Genomic DNA, 27,163 nt, shown 5'->3' with positions numbered 1-27,163 from the left:
CTCTCTCTCTCTCTCTCTCTCTCTCTCTCTCTCTCCCCCTCTCTCCCTCTCTCTCTTACTCTCTCCTTCACACACACACCACACACACACACCCCTTTCCAGTCTTTTTGTATCTTTCAAGGCCTCTTCCTACTTTGCATTCCAGTGACTGTTCTCCTTGCTGTTCTTTGAAGAGACACTCTTAGCTTTGAGCATTTCCCCTGGCTGTCCCCCATGCCTGGAACCATCTCCTTCATTTCTGCCTCCTGGCTTCCCTGGTTTCCTTCAAGTCCCAGCTAAATTCCCACCTTCTACCGGAAGCCTTCCCAAGTCCTCTTAAATCTAGTGTTTTCCCTCTATTGGTTAATTCCTATTTATCATAGGATATATGTATATATACACACATGTGTATACATATATATATATGTGACATGTGCATATATCTTGTTTTTGCATAATTGTTTGCATATTGTCACCCATTAGATTGAGTTCCATATTGTGGCAATTAAAAAGGTTCAAAAGACATAGTTTCCAGCTAATTTAATCACTTTATTAATAAGGTCAGCAAGTTATTAATAAAAGGATGGTCATTTGGCCATCTTTCTTAGACCAATGTTGTTGTTGTTTGTCTTTCACTCTTGAAGAGGACCATGACATCAGGAAGATGATGCCATGACTTGCAAGTGAATTGAATTTAAGTTAGGAAGGGGTATGCAAAGTCACCAGCCTCATTTTCTTCTCCAGAGCTATCTGGGTCCAGTGGCAAGATATAGATCAGGACAACTGGAGATGGTGCCCTTAGAGGAAAAACAATCATGGCGGTGGGCTCACAACTTATATATTCTTGAAAGAGGAGGTTTTCAATGAAAGGTTGAGAGTGACATCATGTAACTCTTGGAAAGAGAAACTATCTCTGTACTCAGATTACCCCCAGTCTTGGGCTATCTAGACAAAAGGATCTATTTCCACTCAAGTTTGAGTAGATCACAATGGGCTTCCTCATCTTAGATTAAATTCCTTGTAAAACTGGGTGGGTTCTAACCAAGATTGAGGTGAGTTAATCCAATCTCATTAACTATAACAACTTTCAAGAGACTGAACTTAAAATCAGGACTTTGGAAGAAGAGCTCTGAATCTCCCCAAGATATCGGTTATTAATAATCATTTTGATGAGGTCTAGAGGTTTAGGGGTGCTGGGACCCTGAGATCACCACAGGTGGATCCTGCCCGAAAGAATTCGACACAAGTCTTCTTTCAGCCAGAGACAAGGTTTATTAAGGATCTGCCACATTAGCCATATGCCATATGTGAGTTACTGGCTAGGTTGTAAGAATCTGAGCACCCTACTGGAGACAAGATAGACCTTACTTATAGAAAGATGATGGGAGGGACCTAGGAGTGGCCAAGTAGTCTTCCGGGATTGTGAGGTAATAGAATGCCAGGGACCTGGACCACGTGGCCAAAGGAGAATGAAGCCTAGCTAGGATTAAGGGTGGGAAGTGGCTGGGGGCCATAGGGAGGTAAGACAATGGAGGGTTAGGCTAGGTTAAAGGTAATGGAGAATAGAGACCTTGGGAATAGCCACAATGAAAGGCCAGTTGATGGGATTATGGTGACCTCCTTGATTCAAGTGGGAGAGCTCAAGGAGAATCCCTTAGACAAATGAGACAAAGTTTTTGAGGGGTAAGTGGCAAACGTCTCAGCTTGGGCCGTACCCTATCAATTTCTCTCAATATATACATTATGTAATTATGTCTATTTCTCTATCTGCATAATATGTGTGTATAGACACAGATACATGTTTACATATTTGTATTTTGGTTTTACATAGTTGTTTGCACATTATCACCCTCCTGAGCTACTTGAGGGCAGTGATTATTTTTTGGCTTTCTTTTCATCCCCAGTGCTTAGCACAGTGCCTGGCACGTAGTAAGCATCTGATCAATGCCTATTGACTGTGTGCTAAACCCTGAGAGGTACCCAAAAAAACCCCAAAAAACCAATCAGTCTGCCCTCAAGGAATTTGCATTCTGCTATATTATGGAAGACAGAACCGCAAGATTATCCCATAGAGAACTCAGTTCCCACCACCATCCCACTGCTAACACGTGGAGTCTGGCCACAGCCAAGGCCAAGATGAAGAACAGACGGGCTATCTGCTATTAGCCCTTCGCCGTTCCCAAGGTACTCTGCATTGGGGCAACCAAGAACAAAGAGGTGTTTCTCATTTTTAAAGTGAGTACTGGAATGAGATTACAAATTGAATGGAATATTAGTGAACTGGGGGATGGAATACAAATTCTAAAGCCCGAACAAAACGGGGCAAAATTGCAACCCAGGAACATCATCCCGGGAACGAACGCCAAATGCTTCCCCGTTCGTCTAGGACCCGGCGAAGGCATACATGCCCCTTGCAGCGGCCGGGGGAGCGGGAGAGCCGGCTAGCAACGATAGAGCCCGGCAGGATAGCGGCGCGAGAGCCAACCCGCGCGCCAGGCTGGAAGGAGGGCTCTTCCCGCAGGAAGTGACGCCAGCTCTATCCCAGCCCGGCTCTCCCCAAACAAAAGGGATCTTGGGGCCCCAGGAGGAGCCTGAATGACATTGGAGAAGCCCCGCCTCCCCCCGACTAGGATTGGTCAGGGAGCCGCGAGGCTGAGAAGACAATTGGCCCGGGAAGCTGTCAAGGCAAGAACCCGGCGGGGGAGGAGGAGGGGAGGCGGAGGGGAGACGAGGGACTGTGGATGGGGAGCGGGAGGCGGAGGCGGCGGGGAGCGGAGCCCGGAGCGCCGGGGAGAGGTAGGAGCCGCTGGGCCGGGCACTCGGGGATTGCGGGGAGACCGGGGTCTCGAGAGAAAGGTGAGGGTGGGACTGCCGGCCTCCCCCCCGACCCCTAGCACCCCATCCCCCGAGGGGGCGGGGCCCCCTTCTCCTCCTCCTCCTCCTCTGCCCGCGCCCCCCATTCCCGGAGGAGGCGGCGCCCCAACCTTTGAGGGGATCCCCGGGCCCGCCCCAGCTCCTGTCCAGCCGCAGACCCCTTCCCCCGCGCTCCACCCACCTTCCACGGGGACCCCTCCCGTCTGCGCCTCCCTTTGGAAGGGGGCTCCCCCCATCACCGCCCCTCGCCCCCCTCGGCCCCGACAGTCCCCTCCCCCCAACCCGCCACCTGCCCCAGCTCGCTGGGACTCGGAGGGGAGCTGGAGTCCCCACCCTCCGGTCTTTTTATAGTGAGTGCTGATCTCCCTGCCCCCCTCCCCATTTACGTGGGTACCCTCACACCTACCTGCATCCTTAAATGAAAAAAGGCCTCCCCATCCCAATTCCAGCCCGTCATCCGCCCTTCCCCACTCCCCTAGACATCAGCCCCCTGGACCTCTCTTCTCCCACGAGTTGAAAGCCCTTTTCCTTCCCCTTTCAGCCGGAGGAGTGAGGCTGGACAGTGGGGGAAGCCCATCTAGCTGGACTGGTCAGATGGAGTCTCCCAAGCTTTAGAGCTGTTCCTCCCTCCTCCATTCTCCCGTTTGGGGGAACCCAGGTTGGTCCTTAAGAGTATGGTTTTGTATGGTTTGCTTCTGTCTTTGACCACCCCACCCCTACTCCCTCCACGAATTTCCTAGCGAACTTGAGATTCTACCTCCTATTTGTTTGAGCTTTGCTGCTGCAGAAGTTGGCTAATTGATGAACTTGACCGGGTGTGTAGAATATAAACAGGCAATGAATAACTTCGTGTAGACGCTCTATAGAAATGTCAATAAGGACCTTTAGTCTGGGGACCGAAGGTTTGCCGGTTGCTCTGGGAGACTTGAATAACCTTGAAAGGTGTAAATCTTGAAACAAAAGGCAGGAAGTGTTTCAAGAAAATCCTGGTCCAGTTGTAGGAGGGTTTATGATTAATCTGGTTTAATGGCCTTTGGTTCCTTTCTTCTCGATCCACACCCACCATTAGATGCTGCAGGTTTTTTCTATAGTTGAAAATATTAGTAGGTAAATGATGTAGTTTTTACAGAATTAGTATCAACTGCAGAATTGAGAAGGCAGAGTTTTGCTGACCAAGTTATGCTGACAGTTAAACTGCATATACCACAACTGTAACTAAGCAAAAGGATATTCTGAGTATACATTCAGGAAAGAAGCAAGCATTTATTTATTAATAGACAACTCTGTCAGCTAGCAGGGTGCTAAGCAATTTACAAATATTTCATTTGATCCTCACAGCAATCTGGGAGGGAGGTGCTATTATTATCCCCCGTTACAGTTGAAGAAATTGAGGCAGATAGCAATGAAATGATTTGCTTAGGATCACAGAGCTGGTGTCTGCCAGATGATTTTCTGAACTTTGAACTTGGGTCTTCCAGACTTTAAATTCAAGGCTGTGCCACTTGCCCAGCCCTTATTTCCTTGCTTATTAGCTGTGGGAGGATCCTTAGAGATCTTGTAGGACAATCCCTTCATTTTACAGAATGTTGAAGAGGCCTTTCTATAAAATAACATAGCTTATGAGTGGCAGAGACAAGTCAGGCCTTCTGACTACTGGTCCAGTGCTTTCCACTCACTTGTAAATATATGGTATGTGGTATTTTGGAATTTGCATTAGCATGAATGCCATTGGATTGTCAGTGGATATCCAATAAGGTAACACTTTGCATATATAAAAATTCATCATACATTTTAACATTACTTCCTTAATTCTAACTTGTAAGTCACCCTTAGTGCTGGTGTAATGTTGGAGTAACGTTAATTGTGACAAAGTGCTTGGAATCAGAGTCACTGAAGGTGTACATTTGCAGTTGGTATTCATTATTGCTTTTACTTCCCAGTCAAGTCAATAAGTATTATTAAATACCTACTATATGCTAATAATAGGGCAGCTAAGTGGTGAAGTGGATAGAGTGCTAGGCGTGGAGTCATGAAGACTTGAGTTCAAATTTGACCTCAGATACTTACTAACTATGTGACCCTGGGCAAGTCACTTAACCTTTGCCTCAGTTTCTTAATCTGTAAAATAAGTGGGAAAGGAAATGGCAAACCACTCCAGTATCTTTGCAAAGAAAACCCCAAATGGGGTCACGAAGAGTAGGACACAACTGAACAACAACATATGTTATAATGATAATAACTAGCAATTCTATGGGACCATAAGGTTGGCAAAGCACTTTACAGAAGGTATCTCATTTGACCCTCGCTGCAACCTGGTGAAGTAGGTGCTTTTATTATTCCCATTTTAAAGATGAGGAAACTGAGGCACTGAGAAGTTAAGTGACTTGCCCTGGGTTACACGGCCAACTGTGCAAAGTTTTAGAGATACTGAGAAAGGCAATTCCAATTACAAAATGTATCTCGAACTTCCCAGGGGTAATGATTTGTGAATTGCAGATCTGGAGCCTTCAATCCTTCTACAGAGATCTTTTTTAAGATTGTTCCCAAAAATCATCAGAAGGACCAAAAAAGCACAGGCTAATTGGAAGCACTTGGAAAGTTGTACACTATGTACACAGGGAAGTATGTAGGTATTAACACATGGACCCCTCAGCCAGAGCTACAAAAACTCAAAGGGAATGATCAAGCTCATCAGGATGCAGGACAGAAAAGTTAACAGACACAAAACCAAAAAAACAAATTGCCAGCGCCCATCGTGCTACTGTATTATTTGGTAGAGTAAATAAAAACTGGCATTTTGTGTGCCTTGATCATCATTACAGCACCTGGTCAGTCTTGTTAATCTCAGAGCCAGACTGTGAAGCTGTCACCTTGATGTAGACCTACAAAGATAACTCTTTGATAAGATGAGGCCTATCATCATCCTATAAACAATCCATTCCTCTTTTTACCCAGCATTTGCTTTTACTTTCCTTATCTGATTTGCCTGAAGGAACTTGTTCAGCCTAATCAACACCCAGTGATTGAAGTATCCAAAAAACATTTTTGCTTTTCACTCTCCCTTTTAAAAAAAAAAAAAACAAAAACTGAATATAATTATACCTCAGAACCTGGGCAGTACTTAAAAATATAGTCAGTGCTAGTCTTTTCAGGGTTTCCTTTCACTTTTCTAAGAATCTCATATGAATATGAGTTTACAAAAATATTTCAGCCATTGAATGGCTTTGCTTATTTCATTACTTAAGAATGGTTCCTGTATATTTTGCTTTTAACAGGTTTCATAGTTTCCTTTTTTTTTTTTTAATGGATCTTCAAATTGCTTCTGAAACTTTCATAAATGACCCTGGTGCTTGAAGGGTGTTCATAGAACAGTGATTGGATTTCTAACTAGACTAGACTGTAGTTCACACAAGCTGATCACAGAAGTTCTGACATGCTTAGCTTACAATGACCTTGTGTGTTGGCTGAATCAAGTTTGCAGTGGTGCCAGTTAATTTGCAGAGCAGAATTGGAATTCATTCTGTGAAAATCTTGACTTTTCTGTGTCAAGCAGGGTAACATTTGTAGGTAGTGCCAGTGGACTGGTCAGTCATCAAAGCATGAGGCAAGGAACACAGATTTATTTCTAAAGGAAAGTAGAGCTCTCTGTGGAAGTTGACCCCAGAAATGACTTGTCAGCCTGTTTTTAAAGCACATTTGTTCCTGTTTCCTGAAGATTTGATGCTAATTGGATAGGTTCCAGTTCAAAACATCTCAGTTTAAAAATGGCTTGTCAGTTTGTAAGTGATTTAAGGTTAGGTAATGGAGGGGTTAATTATAAGTATGCCAGCTTTTGTCTTTAGACATTTAGAAAACATGAGAGTTAAAAACTAGTGGGAAAGTTATTGACTTGCTTTGTTACATATGTCGGTGAATATAAGCCAAGATAGCAAAAAAGAGAGAGAGAAAAACTGAAATCAACATTTTTCACGTGTATGTAATTCATTTACATCATATAAGGACCTGAAAAAGGGATCAACTGTAAGGCATTTGATCCTGAGAAGTTTTAATAGGTTGGTTTTTGTTTTTTGTAATAATTTTGTCTTTGAGGGTTTTTTATTTAATGAATTCCATTGTGGGAAAAGGAATCTTATCCTGCTGTTCATAGCCCTTCTCTCCCACCTGCATCTCCCAAACTCTCACATCTTAGTTTTATAACTAGGTCCTAATTATCTAATTCTTTGGTTAGAAATCCAGAGCAGTCAGGCTTGACTAAAGTGCACTTGGTAAGCCACTTGTAGCTTTAGTAAATTCAAGTCCTTTCTCAGTCCCCCTTTCTGCTGGATCTAAAGCAAATACAATCTGATTGACAGGTTTTTTTTGCTTGAGAAAAGGGTTGTTTTCAGGCCAGTTCCTCCAGCTCCAAACTTCTGTCCTGAGCCCCAGCACCTTCATCCTGAGCTTTGGGCTTGGGAGCTGCCAATACTTACAGAGAAGGATAACGTCGTTCGTTGGAGTATATGAGATGAGAGAAACAGTCCAAGGCAGCAAGTGAGGAAGAGATGATAAACCACATGATCTTCGCTTAATGTGTGGCCAGCTTGGGTTTTCGTTCAAAAGTCCCCTTAACCTTGGGGACCCAAGATGATTGCTGGAGGCAATGCTGCAGTCTTTAGATTCTACTTGTGGATGTAATGGAGAGGGAGCTAATGACTTCGGGAAGGGAGGTAAACTAGTCCGGGACCTTAATCACATCACTCGGGAACTATTTCAGTGGCCTCTCCTGCTCTATCAAGTCTGCCCACCCACCCCCCACGCATGGGGAAGCTGCCAGAATAATCTACCTGAAACACTGCTTTCCTCATTTCATTCCTCTGCTCAAATACCTTCAGTGGCGCCTCATTGCCCACAGGACAAAGTCTAAACTCTTTACTCGGGCACTCAGAGCCCCCCACAATCTGGCCTCAACCTGTTACTTGCCTTCTCTCAACCCCCAACTACTTCTCGTCTTCACTTGTTCTCTGCCTGACACATAGCGTATATTGGCTTGTAATGTTATCGGTTTTTATGGAGTGATTCAGCCCAACCTGACGAATGTGCCCTCCCTCTTTGGTTTACCTTATATTAAATTTTTATCCTAGTTGTATCTTTTCTGCCCCCCAAACCCCCCACCCCCTTCCCCTATAGAAATAAGTGCCTCTAGGGCAGGGACTGGTTTCTTTTTTTTTTGTTGTTTTTTTGTTTCCCGTTGGTATTCATTGCCAGAGGCTAGTGCTGTGCCTCTCACCGAGTAGATGATTAATATATGTTTATTGAATTTAATTCCTTTATCTCTTCCTTGCCTCTGTCAATGTACTTTTGCTCTGCCTGCCCAATAGATCCTAGAACAGTGGTCTTACCCCCGTTTCCACCCAATGATACCATGAAGCCTTACCCAACCAACAACGCCATCTTCCCCACATCCTTCTCTTCAATCTTTCATGCCAATCTATATGAACAATCCCATGCATGTAATTGTTTTAAACTTGTATCATAATTACTTGTGTACATACTTTCCCTTTTACACACACACACACACACACACACGTTTATTACATGGAGGAATCGGGGAAGGTGACACAGAACCTTGTTTTTGTTTTTTTTTTAATTAATTAATTTATTTTTCGTTTTCAACATTCACTTCCATAAGCTTTTGAGTTCCCATTTTCTCCCCCTCCTCCCCTCTCCAAGATGGCATGCAATGTGATATAGGCTGTACATATACATTCCTATTAAACATATTTTCACATTAGTCATGCCATAAAGAAGAATTAGAACCGATAGGAGGAACCACAAGAAAAAAGAAATGAAACAAAACAGAAGAAAAAAAGAGCAAACAGTATGCTTCGATCTGCATCCAGACTCCACAGTTCCCTCTTTGGATGTGGATAGCACTTTCCACCATGAGTCCCTTGAAGATGTCTCAGATCCTTGCATTGCTGAGAAGAGCTAAGTCTATCAAAGTTAGTCATGGAATAATGTGGTTGTTACTGTGTACAGTGTTCTCCTGGTGACAGGGAACCTTGTTGAGGGCAGGGACTGGGTTGTGTGGGTTTTAATTTCTGTATTCCCAACACTTAGCATAGTACCTTGCATTTGGTAAGCACACAATGAAATGAATATTTATTGAATTGATATGACTATGTCTTGTCTTCTCAACTAGATCCTAAATATTTTGAGGGGCAAGGACTACCTTGGACTTATTTATATTTTCCAAAGTTCCTAACACAATGTCTAACATAGTAGATACTTAAGAATTAATTGTTCATTTTTAATCAAGTCAGACAATCATTATTTCCCACTTAGAGCATTCAGCATCAGTGAATCTGGCCATCCTTGACTCAGATGCTTAAAAAAAAAAAAATTCCCATAACAAAAATCTCACCTTCTACAGGAAACCTTCTCCAACTTCTCTTAATTCCAGGACTTCTGTTAATTATTTCCTATTTATCTTGATTTGTATCTATTTGTTTGGATGTTGTCTTAAGCTCCTTAAGGACGAACTGTCTTTTGCCTCTTTTTGTATCCCCAGCACTTAACACAGTTTCTGGTACATCGGAGGTATTTAATAATGATTTATTGAATTGAATCATATCTAATTGAATTTGGGGGGGTTGGCTATAAATTTAAGAAAAGGTAGATAGTTAGTATATAGAACACTTTTCTTCTCATATTTGTTATGCATTTGGTATAATGTGAAATAGATTTTCCAAAAATATCCCAGGTATTTCTCAGGCATTACAGGTTCAACATGTAACTTCATTAGAAACTGTAGAAATTAAGCTGAAAGACAGACTTGTCGATGCTGTGTAAAAGAAATAAAAGGCTGACAGAAAGAAGCCATTTCTCCTCCCTAGTATCATGTAAAGTATTTGAGCCATAGGTGATCTGTGCCTGGACTTCCTGAGACAGTGCTGATTTCAAATATCCTTTCGTAAACCATGAAAATATCCCAAAAAGTCCCAGTATTTTGGCAAATGGTAATTCAATAAACCAAGTCATTACAATGTAAAAATAAACAGGTCACAAAAGATTAAACCAAAATGTGGAGACTCACAGCCTGATTACAATTACAAAACTATTTGCATAAAAAACCACCATATTGAATGTCTGTAGTTATGTATACAAAGTCCAGTTGTGTGATCGTTGGTAACATTAAGTTGCCAAGAGCTCAGGAAGACTACTCTTCTATACACTCATATAAGCCTGAACAGTTGCCCCATTTTTTTTTTTTTTGGAGGTAAGGTGCACGTGATGTTACAAACAAAATAAAGTCCTTTTGAAACTCTTGTGTCCATGATTTGAAAATGCAGTCACCGTATTTGGTGACATCCCTAGTCTTTTTCAGGAATTTGCTAGATTCTCTCCCTTTGAACCGCATGGGTAGAAGGTACAGGGAGGAAAAGTTCTTGCTCTATGGAAGAACTTCCTAACTCTACTTAACTCTAGTTAGAGTAGGCCAAAAAACAGAGTGGGTTGCCTTGGGAGGCCTTCAGTTCCTACTACCAGAGCTCTTCAAGGAGAAGGTAGATGACCACTTTTGGAGATGTTGTCAGGGGGATTTGTGTTTTGTATAGAGTTTGGACTAGATAAGCGTTCACTAAATGTTAGCTAACACTTTTGCCATTTGTTACAGCTTTTATTACCAATCACTTTATTTATTTGTTTATTTATTTTTAAGGCAATTGGGGTTAAGTGACCTGCCCAGAGTCACACAGCTAGTAAGTGTTAAGTGTTTGGTCTGAGGCCGGATTTGAACTCAGGTTCTCCTGACTTCAGGGCCAGTGCTCTATCCACTGTGCCACCTAGCTGCCCTTGCCAACCACCTTTCTTAAAATCTATAAGCTGATTTCTCTTCCCCATCTTCCCTTTGTCCTGTTCTTTCCCCATCTCTTCCAAGCTCTGAAACTGCCCAAAGCAGCCAAGCTAAAACTAAAGGTCAGAAGTAGAAGATGTCGTTATTTCACTGATCTGCAGTGTAGTTTGGCTTGGAAAGTACTGAATTTACATGATAGTTGAAGTAACATAGAATCTCTGGTTCTCTGGATAAGTTGCCAATTTAGAAGCAATCTTTAGAACTGGCTGCCCTCTTTAGGGGCTCTAAATTAGCCACCATATCAGCAACCCGTTGCTAAGAGTAACAGTTAATAACTTCATTATTATTTCATTGAGTGTGGGGAGGAGGGAGTTTTAGACCAAATGCTCTTCCCCTGCCCACTCCAAAAGCAACTACTTGGACTTAAATTGATAGTTTTAATGTTGGTAATTTACATAGAACCAGAGCATGAACTTAAGTGCCCTGTACAAGCCAGTACTACTGCCACAGTTTCCTTTTGTTTCAGGTTGCCCAAAAAAAAAGGGGGGTGATCTTACATTCCATACTTGATTACCTTTTAGACTTCCTGAATAGTTACGAGGTGAGTCTCTTCACTGTTTGGAACATTGATCCTTAAAAGGATCTTAGACCCTATTATGAAAACCTTCGTGGAAGTAGTGACTTCATCCTATATTAGGATCAGAAAGTCTTTTGTTTTCCAGACCGCCTTTAGAATCATGGACCATGAATCATTTTACTGGAAATGAAAGCCATCTAAAATCAATTTACATGTTCTACTTAACTCAATGTGCTTACAATGATATTTCACAAATCATAGCACCCTTATTTCAGAAAGTCCTGAATTCAGGAAATAGAAGTCCAGTTGAAATTGTTATAATAAATTGGTGTAGTTGTGTAAGGCTGATTTCATTTAAACTGGATGAAGACAAAGGAAGCTTTATAAAAATAATCACAGCAGGTCTAACAACATGGAATAGTGGGAAGAACACTGGACTTGAACTCAAGAAGCCTGGATTTCAGTTCTGTCCCTGCAGCTGTTACGAGTTTTGTCACTGGGGAAAGTCATCAAACCTTTTTTTCCTCATGGGTTATGGTGAGAATCAAAGAGTGTGTGTGTGTGTGTGTGTCTGAATTGTTGCTTATTATTCTAAATACTGTGGCTCATCAACAAACATTCCAGCAATTTAACTAGTATTGTTCTTCTAGTCTGATCTCTTTCAAGTAAGAATATTGTAAGGATTATAAACAGATATTCAAGTAGATAGATTTGGTTTTGATGGCTTTGCTTATTTCCCTGATTGGGAGGGGAATGTTTACAGTTCTGCATTTGAAGCCAAATCTCCTCCTTCTCCTTCTTCAGTACACAAACAATTCATTCTGGTATCAATACAAGAGAGAGACATAAGTTCTAAAGCATACTGAAGATTCTGTAAACTGGCCTGGAGAGAGGAGATCTGATTTGAGACCTTCCTCCTACAGGTCAATCTTTCCTCTCATCCATCAAATTAAGGAGCTAGGCAGACTATTTCTGAGCAAGGTCTCTTCCAACTCTAATGTTCTGTGACCCCTGGGAGCATTGATGGGGAATTAGTGAGCTTTCTGTGTAGTTTTCCTCCTTGTCATCTTGTTTTATTTAGCATATGATAATCTAATCCGTTTGGTCAAATTGCACAATAAAATGAATCAAGTTAGCTAAGATTTCCCTCGCCCCCAGGATCCCTAAAACCACTAAAAAAGGAAATGAGAGGGGTGCGAGTGGCTTAAGGTTTTCTGGGGAAATCTGCTATGAAGAAATTTGATGGACTTATCATTATTTGCATTATCTTTTCCTCTTGTCTTGATTGAGTATAGATGTAGAGACCAGGATGCTGCTCGTGTTCCATGGGTATTGAATAGAGTAGTATAGCACTAAAGTAATGATCTTTAAGAATATTTACTTGATCACAGTATTTATCTCTTGAAGACTATTTCAAAAATCTATACTGACAATATTGGGTAAACAGATATCCTTTTCTTAGGACCATTATATACTTTGCTTGTAATGGCACTGTTGCTATTAGATCCTATAATCTGCTCAGAGTATCCCCCTTAAAGTGTCATTAAATTTATGACTTTCACAATAATTATTCAAAATTGTTCTATTTCATATTATATGCTATAGCCTAGATGTAAATGTGGATTTAATTGAGTAATAAAAGGCAAGGCATTCTATAAAAGGGTGTTAAATTACTTTGACAGTAAAATGAAGGATTAGATTGAAGTTTAGTAGGTCTTTAAATTAGCTGTTAATTAGCATATGACAAGAGTATCCCCATTATACCTTTTAATTCCATTTCAGAAAAGGCTGGTTTGAAAGTAGTGATGCTAAGCTGCATTGCTAAGTATTATGGGAGAGTTTATAACTACAAAGTTAATTTTGTGCCTTGATTTTACTACTTGGAAAAATAGCATGAGTAGAATTGCCTTTCTTTTGGAAATTATTAAAAGATCTGCTCACTATCTAGACCTTGTCACAAAATAGAGCTTTTGTTAACATTTTAAACTATTTCTTTCTCTTTACCATCTTCAAAGCAGAACTTAAGGGCTAATTAGGGTTAAGTCTGAAGGTGAGATGAAGGGCTGCCATTTGGAGAGCAAGGTAATGTCTTGCCCATAATGTCCAAATGACCCTTACTGGGATCCAGGAAATGTGAAAGGGCAAAACATATGAGACCATTTGAGTGTGGCAGTGATGGTTTTGATCATAAATAACTCACATTCATATGGCTTGTTATCTAGGTAGTGTCAACAGCATGAATGAAAACTCATTTATTAATCACTGTGCAAGGAAAGTGCTGGGCCATGTGCTGGGGCTACAAATGGGAAAAGGACACAGCCCCTGCTCTAAAAGAGCTCACATTCTGTGGGGGACACAGCTGCGGCCAGTCAGATGGAACGTTCAGTAGTCCTTATGGGACAGCCGCAAAGCGGATTGAAATGCCTCTTCTTTGTGTCATTTCAGCCGGTAAAATCATAAAGAGTTTCTGATATTGAACCATTTGACAGTGCCAAGGACTTTGGTGGTGAGAACTTTCTATTCTCAGTCTTCAGTAGGTGTAGCTACGTCACCTGCATAAGCAGATACCACACAGCATCTCCATGGGGGGTGCCTCCCAGGATGATGGCTGTGAGACCTGGACTGGAAGAGTCCTGCCACTGCCTAGTGCTCCTGCCTTTATGGGCCCAACTGTGGCAGTTGGTCAGCAGTGATTGCTGCACTCAAATGATGACCTCAGGACTAGGGGGGTAGAACCTAGGCCAGTAGTCTTGGGGATGCCACTGTTCCCAAGGCTCTTGCGTTGTGCGCAATCTCCCTGGGGTTCCAAGGAAAGACTGTGATAGTACTTTGATTTTACTGTCAGATGCTGCGTCTTGTCTCCCACCACCCCCATGCCCGGTGCCTTGCATCTTCAGCTAGCTAGTTTGCCTGCTTCATAGATTGGTAGGTGGTCCTTTTTCCACCAGGAGTAGCTTCCCCTATGATGGCTATGAGTATTGGGCTGGAGCTCCTGGACTTACCTGCCAGTAGGTGGCAGTTAGTCATCAATTGGCAGAGGTATTGGGACATGGTAGGTCCCTTCTGCCCAGGGATTGTTCCCCCCAAAAAACAACCAGCCCTAATCAATTATGAAGCAGAGCAATATACTGCTTGGCTGAACATTCACGATGTCTAGGTTTCATACAGTTCAAATTCAATAAGATTATCTTGTTTATTTTCTGTTATTCTGGTTTTCTAATAGAAATAAGTTATTTGGCACTGTTAAAAATTCAGGTTTTATAATGTATGGGCAGATAATGACTGTTTCAGGTTTTCAGAATTGGCTAATATTCAGTGTTTGGATTTTGTTCATTAAAGGGACTGTGGCAGTTTTTCCTGTGTCCTGGGGAAGTGGCTGGTTTTTGAGGGAACTTGACTTTTCCTCAATTTTGCAACCCTTTTCAATCACTAGTAATAAATACTTGCTATATTCTTAGTCTCAGCTTAGGCAATTATAACCCAAGTATGACTTTTCCAAGTTTATCTGAATATGTACTAAGAGGGAAATTTAACAATTCTAGAAAAAGAGATCTGTTAATTATCTGATTTATTCTCTGTAATAGCTAGAGGTAATCATGCTTTGGAAAGATCTAAATGAGAAATTTTTTTCTAGATCTTTGTAGGTTATCTTGAATTACTCTTAAGCTTTGTAAAATTAATAATTCTATCTAGGCTTTTTCTCCTCACTGTCTGCTGGTTGGAGGGGGTGGGGCAGGGGAGACAGGCCATGGGGAGAAGAGGGTAGGGAGGAAAGTCCTCTGTTTCTCTAGACATACACACCCAGATACTACTCACACAAACGTATAATCTTACCTGTACTCCACCCCGTCACACCCTCCTGTACCTAACCACTGCTATTGTTTGGGGTGTTTCCTTTTTTGCTGCCCAAACTCCATCTGAAACAGAGCAGACTAGTAAACCTGTCCCAGGGAGTCAACACCTCACTCAGAGCTATGCCTCCAAAGTGCCATCCAGGGAGGGAGAAGAACCAAAATGTTTGTGACAACATGTCAGAGGAACGTGGAAAGCTTGTTATCCCTCTAAATTTGATTCTCTTCTCTCTCTACATCCTCTGTCTTGGTGATTTCATCATCTCCCATGGATTCACCTCTTGCTCTGTGCAAATGACCCCCAAAACTATATATCCAGCCCTAAAGTGTTTCTTGAACTTCAGTCTCATTTTAGCAAATTCCTGCTAGACATCTCTTCCTACATATCCCGTAGGCATCTCAAACCAAAATGTTTAAAACAAAACTCATTATTTCTTATCAGATCCATCCCTTTGTAAAGTTTCCCGTTTCTTCTGCGAGTATCATCATCTTTGACTTTTCCATTTTCCTATTTCCATATGCAGTCTTTTATATAGTTACCAAAGTGATTTCCCTAAAGCATAGACCTAACTATGTTATTCCTCTACCCAATGAATACCAGTGACCCTCTATTACCCTAGGAGCAAATACACCCTCCTATGTTTGGCATTTCCTTTGCATTCTGGCTCCAGCCAACTTTCCAAGATTTCTTATTACACATTACTCCCCTTCATACATTCTATAGTCCAGCCAAATGGGACTCCTTGCAGTTCCTAAGACATAACATTCAACCTCTTATCTCTGTGCCTTTGCATGGACTCTCCCCTATGTATAGAGTGCACTCCCTCTTCACTTCTACCTCTTAGAATCCCTGTTTTCTTTCAAGACTAAGCTCAGGTGCCTTTCCTGACCCACCCACCAGCCTTCCCTTCCCCCGAAATTCCTAGAGCGTTCCCCACCAAAATGGCCTTGTATATACCTAGATACGTACATGTTGTGTTCCCTGTAGAGTAAAAGCTCCTTGAGGACAGAAACCATTTCATTTTTGTCTTTGTGTTCTCAGCACTTTGCCCCATGCCTGGGGAATCAGAGATGCTTAATAAATGCTTGTCAATCCTAGGTACTACATCTCTCACATCCAGCCCTTTCTTTGTATTCTTATAGCCTCTAACCTTATCATGTCTTTCCCTGGACTATTGAAATAGCCTCAGACTTGGTTTCCCTCTAGTTTCTTCCCTTCACAATCCACAGAGCTGCCACATTGATATTCCTAAAACAAATCACAGGGTTATAGATTAAGTACTGGAAGGGATCTCAGAGATCATCTAGTCCCGTCCCTTTGTTTTATAGATAAGAAAACTATCAAAGAGGTCTTATCCTCCCCACCCCCACAAACATACGTGATTCATACAATCTACAATGACTCTCTATTGCCTCTAGGGTAAAATACAAAATACTCTGCCTCCATCACCTTTCCAGTCTTCTTATTACTTCTCTTTGCACACTCTGTTCTGGTTAAATGCCCCCATACGTGACATTCCACGTCTGATCTCTGTACCTTTACATAAGTGGTCCATGTCTGAAATGCATTCCTTTCGTCCGTCTACCTCATAGACACAGCTCAGGAGGCCTTTCCTGTCCTGACGTACCACACAAACCCTTTCTTCCTGCTCCCTACCAATTGTTAGCACTTTGTTCCTCTCGAAATGGCTTTGAATTTGTATTGACTAGGATGTACTTCCTATTTATTTATGTACATGTTGTCCTGTCTCCTCACCTTCCCTATTGAAAGACCTCTGAGGGAAAGGACTGTTTCCTTTTTGTATTTGTATCCTTAGGGCCTAATACAGTGCCTTGCTCATTCCACCTTGCATGGAGTAGCTGCTTGATAAGTATTTTTTGAATTGAACTTAATCTTTGTTAAAATTTATGGCTTCCCCAATGCTTAACACTTGCTTGACACACTGGAGGTACTTTAATCAGTGTGTGTTGAATGAATGAATGAATGAGAAAGAAAACAGGGCAGAAGCGATAAATGACTATAGCAGAATTGTTCACAACAAAAGTGGCCATGGTAGTTCAAGGAGTACCATGGTGCTATTCCTCCTGGTATGTAAGACTCACAACCCCCAGCTTGAGACATACTTTAGAAGTTGCTTCTACAGTCTGTCTAGCTGTTGGCCCTGGCTTGGTGGGAGGTACGCCTGTAAGTAGAAAGAATGGCATGCTATTAAAGCTCATTTTTAGAAACTGCTTGTGGAGAACTCAAACTGAGGTTCATACTTAGCCCTTAAATGGATATAATATCCCAAGGTATTGAAATATAGTTACTTTTAAAAAAGATTATGTAGGTAGCTTTATTTTTCATGGAAATATATGAGACTGAATATAGCTATAGCTCTATTACATGCATATCAAAGAGTAGGGCATTGTATTCAGGCAACAAGTTCATGAGATAGTTAGAATTACAGATGAGGCTCTTCAGAGGATCATAGAACCTTACAGCTACAAAGGACATAAGTAGACATATAGGGAAAATCATGAACCCCTTCTGTAGTCATCCAGTCTACTTAAAGACACTGGTGACAGGTAAGTCACTACCCTAAGCTAAACCACAACATTTTTAGATAGTTCTAATTGTTAGTACATGTCTCCTTATGTTGAGGCAAAGTCTATTTGTTTTTTCTACTCATTGTTTCTAATTTTGTTCTTTAGACACAAGCAGAACAACTCTTAATCTTTCATCCCTATGACAACATCCCAGATATTTGAATACGGTGGTCATGTACCTCCTTCCTCTAGGCTAAAAATTCCAGTTCTTTCAACCAGTCCTCATGCAGTTTGAGTCCCTTCACCATCTTGGTTACCATCCTCTGGACATCTTCAGTTTTTCACTGAACTGGCTGGACATGTTATTTCAGATGCTGTCTAACTAGAGCAGAATACAAACTTATTGTACCTCCTTCACTTTGGACAGTTTGCTACCACTAAATAAGCCTAACATCATTTTAGTTTTTCTTTTACATATCACTGCTAAAACTGTAGCTAACCTTTGTCAATGTTGATCATTCCTTTGTAACACTTCTCATGTCCATCCCCTTGCCTGCACTCACACAGCCTCTGTCTTCATTCAGGCCATCAGCATCTTTCATCTAGACTACTATGATGGCCTTCTAATCAGTCTCTCCTTTCTCTGGTCTATCTTCCACACAAAGGGGAAGGAGGGAGGAGAAGGGAACAAGCATTTATTAAGTGCTTACGATGTGGCAGGCACTGTACTAAGTACTTTACAAGTATTATTTCATTTGAAATTGTGGCTGACCAGTAGCCAAAATAATCTTCCTGCAGCACAGGCCTGACCATGTCACTCCCCTGCTCAACAACTCTCAGGAACTCCCTATGGCCTAGAGAGGATAAAATTTAAACTACTAAGCCTAGAATCTAAGACCTTCCATAATCTGGCTTCCATCTACCTTTCTATCCTTATTTCTTCCTATTCTCCTTCAAAACTCCATATTGCAGCCAAACTAGACTGATAACTGTTTTTGAATTTGATATTCCACCTCCTGCCTTTATACACATTCACACAAGATATTCCCCATGCTTAAAGTATATTTTCTCCTTTTGTTACTTGTCAGGATCCTTGGCTTTTTTTTTATTATTATTAAATTATATTTATATATTTGCAAACGAAAAGCCTTGTCTCCTTCCCGAACTCTCTTCTCCCTTGCTTCCCACTATTGAGAAAACAAGAAAAACAAAAACGCTATTACAAACATGTATACTCAAGTAAAACAAATTCCTACTTTGTCCACGTCCAAAATAAAAGTCTTAATCTACATGGAGTCCATCACCTCTCTATCACGAGGTGGGGGTGGCATATTTCATCATGAAACCCTAGAATAATGGTTGGTCATTGTGTTGATGAGTGTTCCTAAGTGATTCACAGTTGTTTGTCTTTTTTATGTGGTTGCTATTATATAAATTGTTCTCCTGTTTCTGCTCATTTCATTCTGCATCATTTGATATGTTTTCTCAGATTTTTCTGAAATCATATCCTTCATCTTTTCTTACAGCATAATAGTATTCTATCACATTCATTTGCAATAACTTATTCAGCCATTCTCCAATTGATTGCACCCTGTCTCCACTTTGATTTCTAGTTCTTTACCACAATAAAAAGAGCTGCTACATATACACACACACACATGTCCTTTTCCTCTTGCTTTGGTCTCTTTGGGGTATAGACTTAATAGTGATATTGCTGGATCAAGTTTGCACAATTTAATAACTTTTTGAGACTTGTTCCAGATTGGTTTCCAGAATGGCTGGACAAGTTCACAGCTCCACCAATAGTATGTTAGATTACCTGTTTCCCCATAGCTCCTCCAGCATTTGTTGGTTTCTTTTTTTTTCCTTCTATTTTGCCAAGGTATAAAATGGAACCTCAGAGTTGTTTTAATTTGCATTTCTCTAATTATTAGTGGCTTAGACTATTTTTCCTTGTCTTCTTCCAAGGGTCAGTCTCTCATCTTTGACACCTTTCCTGATGCCTTCCCCTCCCTCAAGTTTTTCAATTTCCCTTAGTGTTTTTCGCATTTTACACCCTCCCCAATATATGTAAATTCCTTGGGGGTAAATATTGTTTTGTTTTTGTCTTTTTGTCCCAAGCACCTTGCACAAAGTAAATACTTAATAAATGTTAGTCAAATGGAATGCAGCACTCCTTATGTGATTTAGCCAGGGGAAGTGCACAGGAGGACTGCCCTTCCTCTTCCTGGATGCTGTTTTTCTCTAAAAGCCATCTAAGATCACATTAGCTTTCTTAGCTGCCATGCCATACTCTTGAGCTTCTGTCTTCTAAATCCCCAAGATCCTTTTCACATGGACAAGCCATGGTGCCACCATTTCTTTTTTAGTTGTGCCATTCTTAAAAATTAAGTCCTGTGACTTTACATTTATTCCCATTAAATTTCACCTTCTTAGGTTCAGTCTATTGTTGTGACTTATTATCTTTTTGGATCACAATTCTGCCATTCAAAATATTAGCTACCACTCCTAGTTCTGTGACATCTGCAAATTTGTTCTATGCCTCCAACTAAGTCATTGATAATAATGTTGATTAAAGCAGGACCAAGGACAGAGGTCTTTGAGATTGACATCAGTTGATTTACCACCATTCTCTGAGGCTACCTTTTCATCTCTTTCCAAATACATCTAACTATACTATCCTACAAAGAGCCCACATTGCATGAGACTTTGTCATATACCATGCTGAAATCCAAAACTACTGAGTCTGCAGTAGCCTTGCAAGGGGGAGGTGGGGGGCGAGGGAGGAAAGGAAGGAAGAAGGAGAAATTGAGAGGCATGACTTGTTATTGATGAACCCACACTGGCTGAAAATAATCACCCTCATCTTTTCTAAGTGCTCTAAAACTATCCCTTTAAATAATTTGATTAAAAAATGAAATTCAGATCACTAGTGTATAGGCTGAAAATATATTTTCTTTCCGTTCTTGAAACACCAGATGAGATTTACCTCTCCCCTGTTGCATTTATATAGTGCTTAAAAGTTTGCAAAGAACTTCACATCTGTTCACTCGTTTAATCCTCACAACAACTCTATAAGGTAAATGTTTCTATCCCTTTTATACAGATAACAGAAACCGAGACTGAGAGGACAGTTGACTTGCCCAGGGTCTTTCTAAGAAAGACTGTGGCTCGGCAATCACATGTGTCAGTTCTCTCAGTTTCCCAGGAATGTAGTTAATCCAGAACTGTTGAATGCACATCATGTTTCAGTTAGGTACTCTCTATCTCTCCTCACTTATCTTGGGTTTTAAGTCTCTGTTCATTTTTTCTATGCTTCCAAGTTTGAAAATCTTCTCCTTGATGGGAAAAAGAAAAAAAAAATATGACTTAAGCACCTTATATTATCTCTTTTTTGTTTTTTTTAATTTATTTTTTTTTATTCTTAACTTCAAAAAAAATGAGCATTTCTATATCCAAAGTAGAATACAAAAAGAGGATTGTCTATGAAAGCATGAATCTCTTTTCTCTCTACCTCTTGGATTTTTAAAAAAGGATATAATAAATTCAACTTGTTATTTTCCAAACCATCCTTGTTTATGCTTCCTTCTGAACTTCTTCCTCTTCTCTTCTATGGATTTGTGAACTTTAGAAATGTTTCAGTAGCCTTCCTCTTTTTCATTCCTTCTTTTCTAGGGAAGTAGACTGCCATTACTATCACTCTTCCTCACCCTCCCAACTAATTAAAAACAGAAAGGGGACAGGGAAGCCCCTTGTAACAAATAATCATAGTCAAGCAAAGCAAATTCACATTGTGACAATATGGCATTGCTGAATTGTCTGCAGTCCCTGTTGTGACATATAAAAGTTAAAGAGAATAATTCTGGGTAATTAACAATCATTTTTATTGATTATGGCTACTAGGTAATTAATAAAGGGTCATTTGACTGTCTCTCCTAAACCAAAGATCCCTCATGGAACCCACTCAATGCTCATACACCCTTGGAAGAATGGGTGTTCCTGAAGGTGGAAATCAGCTCTGATTGGTTAACAAGTAATGAGAGAATGAGTATTTTAATGAGAGGTAGGCTCATTCTGATGAGGGTCTGGGAGGTGATTCTGATCACTCAGGACAAGGAGACTTAGCTATACCTATACTGCCCCCTCTAGGATAATCTAGACAAAACAAGGAATCTACTTCCGCTCAAACTTCTCCAGTTAAAACACAAGGGGCCAGAATTCACCAATTCACCTAGACTAGAATTTCTTCACCTTTAGATCAGATCCTGTTGAGTAAGTTTCACCCAAGATTTCATCTCATTATCAGCCCTGCACTTCAAAGACTGTCTGAATAGCCTACAGGGGTTGATTTCTGAATGAGGAAACAGAAGGGGGAAAAACCTTAGTCCTAATTCAATGACTGGTTATTAATATAAGAAAGAAATAATCTTTTCTGTCACTGTCTTTCTTTCAGAGTGGAGCCTTCCACTCTTTTTGCCTCTGGATAACAGAGCAGGCTGCTGGTCTCCACGCTGGAAGGCTTCCAGCTTGTTTAGCTTGAGCAGAGCCCCTGGCTTTTCTGGAAGGTTTTGTTTCCTATTGCTCATGGGCTTCTGTCTAACTTTTTGTGGAGTTCTGGGGTACAATAAATCACTTACCGAAGTTGCTTATTCAATTTCTTCCTCATTACATCTGATGTCTTTTTTAGGTTGCTGGAATAAGGGTACGGGAGCTATTTAGTTAGCCATCTCAGCCAGAAGTCTCCTACCTTGTCTCTTTAATCTGTTACTGTCACTTCATCCACCCCCAAGAAGGGAGATATTACCTCAGTTTTTACCAAATATTCAAAACAAAGATGATCATGTAAAACATACTTCTCCTAATTCTTGATGAACCGAATATGGCAGCTATCAGAGGAGGCTCATCCTTAGCAAAAGAGAAGGGCTCTTATCTTTTTTGTTCATTTTCACGTTGTACTTGTTGTGTTTTTCCTCATCCCCCACATCCTGGGACACTTTTTCCTTCCATACTATATGACCTAAAACTTCTAATTCTCAGTCATTCATATATCTGGAAAAATGGCAAAATGGCCATGTAATTTTCTTTCATTACATCACTGCCTTTTCTGAAGATATGTACTGGTCTTCTTCTGTTCCTTGAGGCCAAGTTCAAATCTTTTCTGTCCCTGGGCAAGTCACTTAGATGCTGAGTACCTCAGGCAACTCTTTAGGACTTACCTACTAAGATTTAGATGGTTTTCAGTCTTTTGTCAGTAGAGGTACTTCTCACACCAGGATTTCCTCACACAGAATTTTAGCCTTTCTTACAGGACCTTAGCACTCTTGTTTTCATCTTCAATTACCTGTCCTCTTATCTCTTCTAGTCTTTTTAAAGTCTTAATTTGTCAGTGAGATAAACACTTCATTCCTTTTTGACAACTTAAACTTTTCTCTTTGTATTCTAATCTGGAAAGCCTTCCATCCCCCTTGAGCCAGCTTCTGTTGGAGCATCTCAGGAAGTAGGATCCTAACAGTGTAATTTCTGAACTCTTAAAAACTATTCTATGAATAGCAGACTGGGATATTCACTTCCTTTTCTGCCCCTCACTGTAACCATGTGCCAGACATTGGAGATATGAAGACAGAGACTAGCCCCATCCTGCTAGTCGATTCCGTGTTCACACACAGAGCTATGAACAAGTAAGAGAAGTGGCTAATTCTTATTGAAGTCAAACAAATTTTGATGGCAGCTATGTTTTCTTTTTCCTTTTGACATTCTTGTTAGTCTATTAGATATACACCTTCAAATGTGTATTACTTTAGGTTGATTTTTAAGTATCATACCTGAAATTAAAATTCCAGTTTGTGGGCTAAAAGGATTAAAAAAAAATTAAATTTACTGTAAGACTTATTTTTGTTTTAGTATGCTTTGTTATGAAAACATTAAAAAAAACAAGCATAGAATTCAGCACTTCACATTTCAAAATAAATCATTGGAGGGTAGTCAGTGACTCATCAGCATCAGTCAGAACTGAGAAGTTGAGAGTGGGTTTTTTTGAGGTTTTTTTATAAGAATTTTCCATACACTAATTTGGCAGACTCAAAAGTCCCCTTGTAGCTATGGTATTTTTCTCCCTGAGCACATCACATGAAGTCATGGTCATTCAAACAAAAATACATTTGTCTAATTCAGGGTATAACATCTGAGCTGGTCCATTTTAATTTAAATTTTAAAGTCTCTTTTATGGCAGTGGTTATCTTAAAATCAGAGTAGTTTTAAAAATGATTCCTACCTGACTATAGCTATAAAAGGGAAAATAATCTTTCAGGTATTTCAGTCAACCATTAAATATTTATTAAGCACCTACTATGCACTGTGCTCTGTGAGCTGGGGATAAAAAAAAAAGACAATCTCTGCCCTCAAGGAGCTTATAATCTAATGGAGGAGAGAATAAACAAATATATATATATATACACACACACACACACACACACACACACACACACACACATAGACTGAACAGAAAATAATTAACAGAGAGAAGTCATTGGAATTAAGTACAAAAACCTAATGTAGATGGCTTTTTCATGGATTTTAGTCACAAATAGTAGAAGAGAAATAGCATGATAGCTAGCATGGAAGGATCATATTTAACCTTATTCTATTTCTGCTTAGAGGTCTGGTTGATTTCTTATTTCTCGTCAGTATCAAAACTATAGTTTTCCAAACGAATTGGAAATAGTGAAATCCGACATTTATCAGATTGCCAAATTTTGTTTGGTATAGCTTTGTGGACAATAAAGTTATTTGAAATGTTGAAAAGAAAAAAAAAACAAGCAAAGAAATAAAGTGGGGCAGCTAGGTGGCACAGTGGATAGAGCACCAGCCCTGAAGTCAGGAGGACCTGAGTTCAAATTTGGCCTCAGACCAAACACTTGACACTTATTAGCTGTGTGACCCTGGGCAAGTCACTTAACCCCAATTGCCTAAAAACGGGAAAAAAAAAACAACAAAAAAAAAAACAAATGAAATGTTGAGCACTCTTATAGCCATGCTGGCAGCCTTTTAAAAAATAACCCATTTTCCCTTGAATTTGAACCAAAACCACATGAGCTTACATTTCCCCTTTAGGAGTTTTTGTTTTGTTTTGTTTTAAACTGTAAGGCTTTGCCAGTTATTGGGTCCTATACCAAGGCAAGATTATCATGCTGTCCTGAAAGTTCGGTTTTATATTTTTACCATTTTTCATTTGTATTTAAGCAGGATATAAATATCAATGTAGAGCTACAATATGTTCATATTAGAGTCAAATGTTTAGTATTCTGTAAAGGTACAAAACTCAAACTTTTGAAATTAAATTCTTAGAGTTTCATTTTGTATAAAGGGAGAGGAACTACAAAAAATGCAGTACAAATCTGATGATTCTTGAGTTTACACCATGTTCCTTCAAGAAGTCTGTTTCTTAACCAGTTAGAACTATTCAGTGGTAGAATAGAGAAGGCAGAGACGTAGGGTGTACCTCCTCATTGGAAGGTTTCCAGCAAAGACTGAGGGACCACTTGGCAACTGTGTTATAAAGGGAATTCTTGTGAAAGTATGCATCAGTCTCCAAGGTCCTTTCCAACACAGAATTTTTGTGATTCCTCTTATGTCATATTTCTGTTATATTTTCTTCATGCACATACTAATACCAAATGAAGTCACTTTAAGTTGTAGCAAAGTGTTCCAGATGTTGAAACTTGTATGCATAAGGGATCTCCATGGCACACAGATAACAAATAAGACTATTACTATCCTTGTCCTTCTATAAAGATTATTATTCTTTCTGGTTTAAGGCAGGACTGGTTTATGACTAAGTGATCCTGGAGATTGTATCAAATGTACTTCTTCCTTTAGTAAAAGAAAAAATGAAACAGCTTTGATATTTTTATGATTTGAGTTAGTTCTTTATAAATTCTGGACTCTGGCAAATTATATTTCATTCATATGTAACTGAATAATAGATTTTAGAGCTGAAAGAGACCTTGGAGTTCATCACTATCCCCCTAATTTTACAGACAAGGAAAATAAAGTACTGAGGGTTTGTGGGACATGCCCGTGTTAGTAACAGAGCCTAGAATACTATTCATGTTCCCCAACTCCTAGTCCATTGACTGCCACCTTCCAGGTAAAGATAGAATAATAACTTACATTATATACTACTTTATATTTTACAATGCACTTTCCTCACAACAACCCTCAGAACTAAGTACTGTGGTGGGTATTGTTATCTTCATTTTACAGATTAAGAAATTAAACTCAGAGAGTTTGAGTCAGGTTCAAACATAGATTTTTCTCCTAAGTCTAGTCTCATTTGATAATGGTTGGTTCATGTAGAAATCTCTTATTACCAGATAGGTTCCTGCTGTCTTAGTACTTACATAGTCAGTTGGTGGGTAGGGTGATGTTGCATAAATCCAATCCGAAGTATAAGACCCAGCCTCTTCCCTCTTAGAGTTTATGATAATGTTGGTGCGACAAGACATATCCATTTATGTAAAAGTTAGATAATGGTGGCTCCAGGTCCGGTTCAGTGTTTTATTATGTTCAATGTAGATTGCTTCCAATCCTTTCCATATGTGGTTTTTAACCACCCAAGGATCAATGGGGGCTCATTCCTAGGGTCATAGATCTCATTTCTCCTAGTCTTGTTATGATTTCCTTAGGTGACAGAATAATGCCCTGACCCCCCCCCCCCTTAGATCTGCCACACACTAGCTGTGTAATTGTGGACTAGTCATTTGACCACCATCTGAATCTCAGTGTCATCAACTATTAAGTGGAATTAATTTTTAAAACCAGCAGTTTATGAATAAGAAACTTGGAAAGGTTTTGGTGACTTGTCCAAGACCACGTGACTAAGAGCAGCCCAGCGAGCATTTGAGCCCGACCTTTTGATTTCCAGTTCCATTGCTCTCAATTTGGTGGAGTCTGTACCTATGGTAAAACCTCTCATGATGCGCTGGGTTCTCTAGTTTAGTCTCATGGCATCATAAGGTTCTGCATTTCTTACAAATTCTATATAGAATTGATGTTTCAGTCATGTTCTCCTGAACCTAATGTCAAGAGTCATATTAAGGAGTCCATGAATCTTTTGTGAACCTCACATCAAAATGCAGCTGTTTGTGGATTACTGAAGGATATGTGAACAAGTAAGCTGTGTTGCAGTTTAAAGCAAACTTAAGGGAAAGTCAATTAAGAATTGAAAAATTAAAAGAAAAAAGTCAACTAAGAATTGAGAGTGAAGGAGGAAAAAAGACAGACTTTATACTTCTACCTCCCAAAGTAAACTGTCTTACCAAAAGAAGGCCCTTCACAGAGTGTATTGCAGTCTGTGTGTAGTTTGTGGGAAATTAATCTTGTAGAAAGTATCAAATGTCTGCCGTACAAGATGCCACTCAGTACATTTCAAAAGTTATAAAGTAGCGTAAGGATGTGAATTGGTTAAGTCAAATAAATGGTATTGGACATAGCAAGTCACTTGAAAGCATAAACATTGTG

The 27,163-nt window shown here is 40.1% G+C and overlaps 1 protein-coding gene across 3 annotated transcripts in view; it reads left to right on the top strand.

Moving 5' to 3' along the window:
• Positions 1-2,735: 2,735 nt before the first annotated feature.
• Positions 2,736-27,163, top strand: part of CTTNBP2NL (CTTNBP2 N-terminal like) — a 69,622-nt gene continuing 45,194 nt past the window's right edge. The window contains exon 1 of one of the 3 annotated variants that reach the window (XM_027860403.1): positions 2,736-2,775. The gene's annotated coding sequence lies outside the window, so the exon portion shown is untranslated. Of the gene's footprint in view, positions 2,776-2,815; positions 2,836-3,401; positions 3,512-27,163 lie in introns of those variants that run through there. The other 2 variants (XM_027860406.1, XM_027860405.1) reach the window with 2 other exon arrangements.

This window comes from Vombatus ursinus, unplaced genomic scaffold (genome assembly GCF_900497805.2).
Source record: "Vombatus ursinus unplaced genomic scaffold, bare-nosed wombat genome assembly UNPS02014179.1, whole genome shotgun sequence".
NCBI classification, from domain to species: Eukaryota; Metazoa; Chordata; class Mammalia; order Diprotodontia; family Vombatidae; genus Vombatus; species Vombatus ursinus.
This window is presented reverse-complemented; position numbering and strand designations above follow the sequence as displayed.